Genomic DNA, 12,637 nt, shown 5'->3' with positions numbered 1-12,637 from the left:
CATCGACGAGCAGTTTCTAATGAGGCATACTATAGATGCCCAGCACTATCTAACACCTGAGGATGTCAATGCGATTTATTTCGACGTCGTCAGTGGTGTAAGTCATCGACGGGTATATGGTATCGGCTCTACCGCACATACCATATACCCAAATGAGATGACACCCTGTCCTCGTGGATCTAGCCAGATGACGTCGACGATGGCGGCACAGAATGAGGCGATACAGGCCATCAGAGCTGAGGCAGAGGCTGCGAGACAGGATACCTAGATAGCCAGACTGGAGACGAAGCATCTTCGAGCAGACTCAGTCGCGCCTGATGGAGCAGATGATGGCTAAAATCTTATCTGCGGTAACAAGAAGAAGAAACAATCCGTAGAAGACACACGTGCTGCTGCTCAGGCGTCATATCCATCGTACTCGTTGCGTATTCAGAAGCTCACTCAGCATGACGGTGATGGCGGCGGCGACGACGACGACGACGAGACGCGGCCTGGGTCGGATTGGTCACAGCTCATGTTTCGATAGACTACTGCTTGTATCAAAATTTGGATAATTTGTGTGCACTTTGGTTTAATATTTGAATTAGTTAAATTTATTTGCCAAAATTGTTATTTTATTAATTATATTATTTTACTAATATTATTAATATAATATTTATTAATAAAAGGGTTAATTGCATCCACACCCCCTGTGAAAAGTGTAAAAGGCATACAACCCCTTAAAAAATATTAATAGGCTAATGCATCCCTCAGTTTTTTAAAATGTAGCACATTTCACCCCTATGTTATACAAACTCGGGCACATTTATACCCTCTCATAGGGGTTTTTATACTAATTTTTTAAAAACATAGGGTCTAACATGCTATTAATTTTACAGAGGGGGTTTTATGTCTTTTAGACTTTTCACAGAGGGTGTGGATGCAATTAGCCCATTAATAAAATATATAAATAAATGTTTTTTTATACAATACATTACGCAATTTGCAACGATTTATGTGCAACTGAGGCAAAATGTGAGACGGTTAGGAACAACCGTGGCAAATTTTTGTCTCGGTTGACGTAAAACCGTCGCAATTTTTGCAACGTTTAATGTTAAACAGTGACAAAGTATTGTCACGGTTGTTGCTAAAGTGTCGCAATATTTTGCCATGCTTTTTATAAAACCGTCGCAAAATTTGCCACGGTTGGCAAAAACGTCGCAACAGAATGCGACGATGCATTTTGCAACGGTAGAGAACAACCGTTGCAAATTCAATTTTGCAACGGTTTTTGCGACGCTTTAACCGTCGTAAATTCCGTATTTTCTTTATAGTGATGCACTTAATTTCACCATATATAATAGAGAGAATATTAATCCTTTTTGCGTGGGTTTAAATACTTATTGATTAATCAGAAAAGATTAAATATTTTAAAGTTTTTTTTGGAACAAATATGTGTTTTTTGATCTTTTAACAATACTATGATAATCAAAATCTATGAATATTCTATTCCAGATCGAGAAGATCTAAATTTAAAATATTTATGTATGAGGAAGCCTAAAGTTAATTTATTGCTTGAACAATTATATAAATAAGATTAAAATTGAAAATTATATATATATTGATAATTTTTTTAAAAAAAATTTATCTAACCATGAAACGATTAATTAAATAGACGCTTTGTCTTTGAAGATTGTAGGGTTTCGAGTCTAATTTTGACATGCACTATCTAATAATATTGTTTTTTTAAATGAAATAAATTCCACTAAAAAAACGGGTAAATGAGTACAAGTACACTGGGTATTCCCAGTAGAAGACAACCACAACTCCTATTCTAAGCAAAATTCATAAGAAAATATTACAATACATATGAACACAACGTAAAACCATAAGCTTGATTCTACGTGTCGCATCCTCAATGTCGAATTTCTCACCTTCGAAAATTTCCCTGTTCCTCGATGATATGAATCTAGAAAGCGCTCGAAAATTCATATTATTTCAAGATTTGTTCTGTGATTTAATATCGAGAGTTGAAGGGTTTGGAATTCATGGGAATCAAGTTGGAATACTTGATATTAAATTTGGAGGTTGTTTTAATATAATTGAGGTCAAAGGAGGTCAAGAAAGTGAAGAAAATGAAGGTCAAAGTCGAAGCCAAGGCGCGCCCGCGCATCTGAACTCGCGCGCCCACGCCATCACCTGCGAAAGGCCAGCGCGCCCTCGCCCTAAACTTGCGCACCCGCGCTGCCGAGTGGATTTTTCACAATGGAAATGCGAAGGTGACGCGCGCCCGCGCTGTGTTCTCTCACACACACTTCGGCGTGTTTGTGTGTGTTCGGGGATTTTTGATATATTTTGATATATTGCGATATTTTGAGTCTTTTAAGTTTATTAGGAAACTTCTAGATGATATCTTTGATATCTTTTGCAATATTTTTGCATTATCTTTAGGATTTTGAAATTATAATCCAACTAGGAAATCTTTAGTCTAATTCTATTAGGATTCCTAGTTTATTTCTTCTATATATTGTAAACTTCTCATTCATGAGAGACATATTATTGAAGTTATTGAATTATTGATTTATATCAATTCTTAAAATTCTTTCTACAATTTTTCCAAAGCTTTGCTTTGTTTTTATCAAAAGCAAACTTATCAAAGTTTCATAAACTTTGTGCCGTTTGTCAATTGATTATCCTCATGGATTGTAAGAAACAAGTTTTCTGAAGGTTCCGTTGTGATTAATTGTTTTTTCTCGTGATTATCTGTTGCTAATTTCAAGTAAATTAGAGGTGGATATCCAAAACTTACTTGTTCAAAAGATCGGGACAAAATTAAAGAATCTTTTTGTTATTGGATTGAGGGTATGATTTTAATATAGTCGTGTTTGCCTTCCATGCATCCTAGATTCGCATCACTCGATGTCCATACCTGATACACTATGGATGCCAGAGCACTCACCCTCATAGAGGCTAGTGTACTGGAACCACGGTAAACTCCTTTGAAATCTCTACCTATAGCATGCACCGACCTCATAAGCTTCCTCATTCCCAGCCATTCTCTAATTCTATCCCAAATCTGTGTCGTAATCGCACAATTAAAAAATAAATGTTGTACCGATTCCTCAAAGGCATTAAAAAAGCCACACACTTTATCTTCCACATGCCCAAGTCTATCTTTAGTCAAAAGCTTCTCATGTGCTAGCAACCAAAGTATAATCCTGTGTTTCGGTAGAATGCAAGTTTTCCATAAAATTGGCTTCCAGTGCCACCTAACCCTAGCTTCCAAGAAGAATTCATATGTGTTCTTGAGGCCTCTATCCTTCCCAAACCACACGTCCATCCGAGTCACCACTGCATCCCAAGATCCTAGTCGATCTATAAGCACATCCTGAATAAAGAGTAGGTTCTTGATTAACGGTGATTCGTCACGATGTCATCTCCAAACTCTTAACGAATTGAATCTCTTGTACTAATGATTCACCCACCTAATCCAAAGAGACTCCTTCCTCATCTGTATTTTCCAAAGAGTTTTTGTCAATAGCGCCCTGTTCCACATCGATAAGTCCTTAAGCCCAAGCCCATCATCTTCTTTTTGTTTGCATAATTGTTTTCATGCTATTGGCGGGGGATTAGATGGCCAAACGAAGTTGAAAGCTTATAGATTGCATCAATTATGTTGGCTGGAAGAGGCAATATCGACATCCAATAACACTCCATGAAAGAATCATTATCATCATCATCTTTAATAACAATTCTTGTGATATTATCTTCATCAATCATTTGCATTTTTCTATCGTTATTATTTAATCAAACGATCTCTTTTTTATGCTAAAAATATTTACTTGCAAAGAATAACAATAATTTCACCATTCTCATCTGCATTCTAGTATGTTATTGTCTTTCATTACTTGTATGTCAGTATCGTTAACGATCAATATATCTGTTAGATATCCTCTTTTTTTTTCGATTTCTCGTTTTTCAAAATCTGCTGATCTCTTTTTGCTTACAATGCTCTCATTGCTGAAATTTTTGATTAAATTTTGAATGTCTTTAATTAAAAATATTAACATTCCATATTTTATCTCAACCGTTTTTTTGTATATTTTTTTTATTTATTCATCTGATTGAAAATTTGCATCAATGTAATTTTTACATAATCTTTAATTTAATGTGAGACGTGTCATACATAATTTTTTTATACTTTTTTTATTTATTTATTACCTAACCCGTAGTAGATTGATTAAAATAGATATATTTACAGACTTCAATAATATTTAAATAATATCAATCTTATAGTTTTGCTAAAAACAATTGAAGATATTCATCTCCAACTCTTGTAAAAATATTCGTTCGTTAATTGTAACATCATCTCATAAAATAATTGTTATAGTTTTTAGATTTTTTGAGGTGAAAAAATAGTTAATTTTTCAAATTTCAATTTTACATATATGATATTTTTGTGTGTTGGTTTGTTCTTTATTTATTATTTTGGATTAAAAATTGACTCCACATGAATTGATTTATTTCAACACCGATGTGTAATTTATTATATATATATATATATTAATAACGTTTAAAAATCTGATATTTTGTTATATTTATGAATTCATGATATAATTATTTAGTTCAATAGGTCCTTACGCAAATTAAAATACATAAGATTTTTTGTTGAAAAAATATGTCATTCCATCTACAAACAAATAAAAACTAAAGTATTTTGGTGTTTCAATCTTTTAGGAAAATGGATAATTATTTAATTTAATTAAATTTTTTGTGTAAAAGATATTGTCACTTTATCTACAAGAAACTAAAAGCTAAAGTATTTTGGTATTTCAATCTTTTTGGAAACTCAAACCTTATCTAATATGCACACATTGTCAATTTTGATCTTATCATAATAATTGATTTTACAAAAGTATTCTCATAGAATTTATCAAGTGTGTACTAACCAAGGACAAAGTTGAAAATATGCAACGAAAAACTTTGACCTTGGTTCACACTTTTATAATTGGTATATGTTTTTATGTCCTAGCCAATATTTAACTTTTACATTTATATCCTTATATGTATTTATTTTTACATAAATTTGTGTTGAGTAAAAGAGCAAAATTGTAGATTCACAATTGTAAAATTTTATCCTTTTATTCACGCTTTTAGATACGTATAGGATATGTATATATAATAATAATAATAATAATAATAATAATATATTTTTGTGGTTAGTTTTTTTGGACGGGTTCGCCAATTCGCCGATATTTTATGATAGATTCTTGTAAATCCTTCGCATTCCCAATATATTATTTCTTTGCGTCCTATATTAATTCATTTCAAAGTTACCTAAAAATTGCTCAAACAAATGATGGCCAAAACCATAAACAACTTTTTTAATTGCAATAATGAAAGAATCGACCTTATCGTTCGTAGACAAAAAAGTTTAAAACGATCACATCGTGGGCATAATCAGATATACAATTTAGTTCGGTGGGAACAAACATGCACCAGTCGGTACAATAACATACGCCCAACCAACCTATATATGTACTTAATAATAGTAAAACATTAATTCCTCAATAAATATATATATAATCGTAAAACACGTGGGATTTGAGTTTATTAATTACATTCCCCACCTTTTTTTTCTTTTGTCTTTTTTGAATTATTATTATGCGCAACATTCCTGCCTTGAAATTATTGGAGAGAATCGAATCTTATTAAAATTATAACTTTTTATACTTTTTTCTCACTTTATTATTCCAAATAACCGGCAAAAAAACATTATAATATAGATTGATTCGATTATTTAAAAAAAACAAAAACAAAAACAAAAACAAAAACATATTAATATTTACATTCCTCTCATTAATATATCGCATGATGATTTTTTTTTAGAGAGAAAATATTCATATAATTAACTAATTCAATCTATGGTAGCCATTACAGACAACTATACAACCATTCAAGATCGTCAACAGCAGCTAGAGCTAAACTTGCCAAAGAATGAGCCAATCGATTTGCCGATCTTATCACGTGATTGAGGGAAATAAATCTGGTAGATTTCAGCCCTTCATGAAAATCCATTATCAGATTACCAATCAACCCAAGATTCTCAACTTTATGATTCACATCTTTTAACTGCAAGCAAAAAGTTTGAGAATACGCACACTCGTGAGAAATCCTGTTGAACACAAAATTCCATCGCATGATGAGTTGGTTTAGGAGAATTTGGAAAAATAATCCCGGTCAACAATTTGAAATACACTACGTACGAGAGGTCATTTTCTTTAAAAAAATGGTTGATCGATGTTTATAAAAAAAAAAATACCCAGGAGTTGATCATATGACTATGATATTTAAGCGAAACCTTCCCCGACCAAATATTGAGAACGAGAACATGAATATATAGTTTCTTTAATTTATATCTTGGATCAACAATTAATTAATTAAAAGGGTCTCGGAATTGATCAACGCTCTGTGATATTCAAGAATATCGATCCTCTAATTACACTTTATCATACAAATTCGTTAATCTAATCATAGGAAAGAGCATGTTGTAAAATTTTGTACTTTTCAAATTATTATATATGTAAAAAAATCATCTATATTTTAAGTTGAGATAGGGAAATTTTAAAATAAAATCATGCGGAGAAGCTACCCTAACGGGCATAAAATATGTTCGAGCACAATTTTTATATATGCGAATGCGAGTGCGACGTACGAAGTTTCCATGGAATTGAAGAATCCAATTATTAATTTGACTGTATATGGCATCACCAGGCACCCAATGTGTCCCTTCACAAAATTAAAGATCCTAATTTTTCGGATGCCCCGAAACGTATAATTTGTCTATATTACTCAACGACTAATTTAATAATTCGAAGAAACCAATGCCGAGTGGACAGATCGAAAAATTCAACATGGATCGATGCGTATCCAAATCATAAGCATAGGGTCGGTCCATTCACTCAATCAATCAAAATATATACACACGCGGCTGTGTTTAATTGTGTAACAGCCGTTATTTTTAATACGTAAATTCGCATGCATAATTAGAAAATTTATTTATTTAAAATTTTAGATTTATGGGTTAAATTATTATGTGAATTAATTGTGCAAGTTTTAATATTTAGTTTCAAGCATTTAATCCATAATTTGAGATTTTTATGATTTTTGGCATTTAAATTATTTTATCGCGTAGACGGGACCGTGTACGGACGAGATGACAACTTTCTATCCAATTTATTTCATGAGCATTTTTAGAGCCCAAAAATATTATTTTGAGTTTTATTTCCTCAAAATTATCAGTATTTAATTTTATATATTTTTAGGAGTCCGTTTTTATTCAAAATAAGCCAAAATAATGACTTTTTATTATCTTTAAAATTCCCTTAATTATATATTTCGTGATTTTATTAAAGTTATCAGATTTTTATTTATTATTTAGAGCTTTTAAGTTATATATTTCATAATTAAAATCCTTATTAATATTTTTAATTATTCCAAAACTTTATTTTAATTAAAAACACCCTAATTCTACCCCCAAACCCCATGACCCAAAGCATTCAGCCGCCACCTCCTTGTTCTTCAGCCTTCTTCATCAGATAGCAATCTCCAAGGATTTCATAGCCGAGATTTCTTCGAAGCTTCGAGTTGTTCATCGTCCCGTCGTCCCGAAATCGTCACCTTCGTTTCTTTTCTCTTCAACTTCGGTGAAAGGCATGATTTTCTTTCCTATTTTTCGTACCTATCAGCTATTATAGTGTGTGTATTGTGTATTCATCGAAAACTTTAAAGATTTTCAGAAAAAGGTTTCGGCTTTCATGGAGTTTGTGACTTGTCGTGTGTTTTGATTTTCATGCTCACGTTTCTTAGCCATGGTTGCGTATGACTGCTGGTAGGTGTTCAGAGGGTGTGTGTGAGTGGCCTGGACTCGAATGGCTCGAGTGGTTCGAGCCAAACGAGCCCAGGAAAGCCACAAAGTCGGACGGCCTCCCATGGATGCGCAGATTAGGGTTTGGGGAAGGGGGGTTCGGCTAAGGGCTCTAGGGTGCATGGGGCTGGGTCAAGGGATAGGTTCGAACCGCCCAGACGTGGCCTACATCTGGGCGGTGGCGCTCCGGCCAGGGGTGGCCGGAGCAGGCCGGCAGCGGCCAAGGAGTGGCTGCTGCTCACGGTCGCAGCAGAAACGAGAGTAGGGGCGATCGGGTTAGGGTTCCAGGTGGACTTCCGGGTCGGGTTGGTGGTCCGGGTCAAGTCAGTGGGTCATGGGTTATGTTAGTTGGGTCCAGGTCCGGGTTACGTTAGTTGGGCTCGGGTATTTTATTTTTAAGTTAATTAATAAGTCTAAGTGTTTAATTGGGCTAATTAGTTTAATTAAATTAATGGGCTATATTAAATTTTCTTAGTGGGCTTAAATAATTAATTTAAGTTAGTCCACTAATTTTTATGGGCTTTAGAGCCCATGGAAATTATTGGGCCAGTCTTTGGGCTTTTAGGCCCATTGGGCCAGAATAGAGTGTTATTGGGCCAAAAAATTTTATTGGGTTTAGAAATGTGTTAATGGGCTTAAGTATGTTAATGGGCCATTCTCAGTGTTAATGGGCCAGAATTTAAGAAATTGGGCTTGAGTGTTAGGGCCAGCAGTTCAGTACAACCCATGAGAAATTGCATGTGTCCTGAATATATATTTAATTATTTTTATGCATGAAAGTTATTTTTAATATTTATATGTTAGTATGAAATTAAATTAAATATATATGAAGGACACACATTTTATTTAAGTACATGCATTCATGAAATAATTTTTATGCATGATTTAATGTTTAAGGTTGAGCAAAAGAAAATAATTTTATATTGGAAGTTGAAGTAGTGTGACAATTTAAGGGGGATTCGTCCCCATATGTGAACTATTGAAGGGCAGTTTACTGCCAATTTAAAAGGTGATTCGTTACCGCCACGTACGTTGGTTTACCACGCTGATCAGTATTTAATGTATGTATGGTTACACTATGGAGACGACCTTTCGATGTTAGAAAATACTTTGCTCAACAATGTTTATGTATTATTGTGATATTCAAGTTTAATTTAAGTTTATGTTATGTTCATGATATTTCTAAGCATGCTCATTCATGTATATGTTATGTATTAGTATTAAAGTGATTTAAATTATTTTAAACCCTTGTTATGTTAGCATGTTGGGCCTCTAGGCTCACTACACTGATATGGTGTAGGTGAGTACGTAGAGGAGGACGTAGTACCCACCGGCGGCGAGAACCTATGAGCGGACATGCAGTAACCCCGTGACCGTTGTCTGAGTCTACGTCATATTTTAAATATTTTTATCATGTCATACATTTTATTTATTTTCAGTGGTGGATATTATTACTCATTTTATTTAAATATTTTCAGTGCATGCAAATTTTATTTATTTTGCTTATGTCAGTATTTTATTAAATGTTTGACTCAGATATTTAATTTATTAAAGGTTGCATTTTTATTTAAGTTATTTATTTTTAAATCTATTTATTCTGTGCATATATGTATGGGCATGTATGTACATATTTTTACTTAGTAAGTGTAAAAAAAAAAAAATTCCGCATATTTATTTATATTTAGAGAGTTATGGTCGTTTCAGTTGGTATCAGAGCACGGTTCTTGGAGGGGTCATTACTGCTATGCGAGCTCAGAAATCCACGCTACCGGTCTGTAAGTTTTAAGTGTTTATAGCATGATTTACTTTTAAGAATTTAAGTTAGCATTAATGTTAAAACACTTAGTTATGCATGGCGATTTACGTAGAGATATATGTGGTGGTGCAGAATGCCTCCGAGACCTATGAACAGACGTGGGGAATATCCACCTCCACCTCCGCAGAACCCTCTTGCAGCATTGGAGCAGGCCAATGCTAATATGATGGCAGGGATTACTGCTCTGTTGGAGCAGCAGGCTGCACGTCCTAGACTGTCCCACGAGAAGGACGTAGCTGAGCGGTTCCAGAAGAAGGGACCGAAGGAGTTCACTGGTACCACCGATCCATTGGTGGCTGAGGGGTGGATTCGCTCTTTGGATTCCATCTTTGCATACATGGGGATTACTGACGCCGACAGGGTGAACTGTGCGACTTATATGATGAAGGGAGATGCAGCTCTTTGGTGGGAGGGTGCTGCCAGGGGAGTACATCTTCCTACATTGACTTGGGCGGAGTTTAGGCGTATCTTATACGCCAAGTATTTCACTGAGGATGCGTGCAGTCGCATGATCCGGGAGTTTATGAGTCTCCGACAGAGGAACAGGTCAGTGGTTGAGTATGTGAGACAGTTCGAGAGGGGCTGTCATTTTGTGCCTCTGATTTCAGACAGTCCACCGGAGAAGATGAGGCAGTTTGTGGAGGGACGGAAGATGGATATCAAGCATGACGTACGTATAATGGACGTCGCTACATATGAGGCGGCATTTAGTAGAGCACTGAGGTCAGAGGAGGGTAGGAGAGAGATACAGCGAGAGCAGCAGGGTAAGAGACAGATTCAGTCTGGATTTCAGCGACCATCTTCGCAGCCTCCTGCGAAGAAGCAGTATACTGGGCCGTCTAAGGGCCCGAACCAGCAGCAGAGGCCACAGCAGTAGAGGCCACAGCAGCCGAGGGGCGGGGCCCCTAATACTGGAGGTTTTTCTACTTGCCCGAAGTGTCAGAAGATGCATTCGGGACCTTGTCTTCTGGGAGCAGGAGTTTGTTTCCACTGTAGAGAGCCAGGGCACCAGATAGCTAATTGCCCGAGGAAGAAGAACACCACTGGTAGAGTGTTTGTTATGCAGGCAGAGGAGGCAGACCCAGACACCTCCTTGATCACCGGTATATCTTACCCCTAGTATTTTATAATTTCTTCCTTTGGTTAAGAATTTCGATTTTTTTTTGTGAAATAATTTGTATTTGGGATTTTTCTATCTGCATGTTAGAATAAGAAGCATGTTTTACTTGTGATTAGAATTAAGGGTTATTAGTGACTCATCTTTGGGGGAAAGTTTAGTAGTGGTATGAAATTGTTGGGATTCTTCTGCGTTCAGGGAGAATTCTAGTTGGAGGCAACTCCACGTTTGCGTTGCTAGATTCAGGGGCTACGTATTCGTTTATCTCCCTGGAGTTTATCAGATGGATAGGCATCACACCTGAGATTGTTGACAGTGGTTATGATGTCACTATGCCGTCAGGACAGATTATTTCTACCTCTAGTGTCATTCGAGAACTGGAGTTGGAGCTTCAGGGGCACTCCATTCGCTCAGATGTGGTGGTTTTGCCGTTGAGTGGATTTGATTTGATATTGAGTATGGACTGGTTGACAGTCAATGGAGCTTCGATTGACTTTCGTCGGAGATCAGTGTCAGTGAAACCATCAGAAGGCGACCCGTTTACCTTCCATGCATCTCAGAGCAGTGATATTCCTCAGGTGATATCTCTTATACAGGCTTGGAAGCTGTTGAAACGGGGTTGCCAAGGTTTTCTAGCAAGTATTGTCACGGCCTCAGGACCATCTAGCAGATCATTATCAGAGATAGAGGTGGTTCGTGACTTTTCGGACGTCTTTCTGGAGGATGTTGCAGGAATTCCACCAGTGAGAGATGTGGAGTTCAGCATCTACTTAGTGCCAGACACCGTGCCTATCTCTAAGGCACCATACAGACTTGCTCCTACCGAGATGAAAGAGTTGAAGGAGCAGATACATGAGTTATTAGAGAAAGGCTTTGTTCGTCCTACCTTTTCTCCATGGAGAGCTCCAATATTATTTGTGAAGAAGAAGGATGGCAGTATGAGATTGTGCATCGATTATTGAGAGCTCAACAGGGTCACAGTGAAGAATAAGTACCCACTGCCGAGAATAGAGGACCTATTTGATCAGTTACAGGGAGTTTCGGTGTTCTCCAAGATCGACCTGCGATCTGGTTATCATCAGCTGCGAGTTAGAGATGCAGATGTGTCCAAGACTGCTTTCCGGACACGTTATGGGCATTACGAGTTCTTAGTGATGCCATTTGGGATGACCAATGCTCCATCGGTTTTCATGGATCTCATGAACCGGATTTTTCAGCCGTATCTTGATCAGTTAATCATAGTCTTCATTGATGATATCTTGATCTACTCTAGGAGCGTTGAGGAGCATAGGCAGCATCTACAGACAGCTTTGCAGACTTTGAGGGAGCATCGTTTGTATGCCAAGTTCAGCAAGTGCGAGTTTTGGCTCGAGCAAGTGCCATTTCTTGGCCACATTATTTCGAGATATGGGATTGCAGTGGATCAGTCGAAGGTTGAGGCAGTGCAGAAATGGGGTATTTCGAGGAATGCTTCGGAGATTCGCAGTTTCTTGGGTTTAGCAGGATATTATAGGAAGTTCATCAAGGGTTTTTCCTCTATTGCAGTACCCTTGACTTCCTTAACCAAGAAGAACGCGAAGTTTATTTGGAGTTCAGACTGTCAGAGGAGCTTCGATCAGCTGAAGGAAGCACTCACTACTGCACCGGTTTTAGCGATGACAGTACCACACGAGGAGTTAGTGGTGTACACCGACGCGTCTAAGCTAGGTTTAGGCGCAGTACTTATGCAGTGTGGTAAGGTTATTGCTTATGCGTCAAGGCAGTTGAAGATTCATGAGCAGAACTACCCGACACATGA

Source organism: Henckelia pumila, chromosome 3 (assembly GCF_033568475.1).
Source record: "Henckelia pumila isolate YLH828 chromosome 3, ASM3356847v2, whole genome shotgun sequence".
NCBI lineage: Eukaryota > Viridiplantae > Streptophyta > Magnoliopsida > Lamiales > Gesneriaceae > Henckelia > Henckelia pumila.
The sequence above is the reverse complement of the archived record's forward strand: the minus strand, read 5'-3'. Positions refer to the sequence as shown.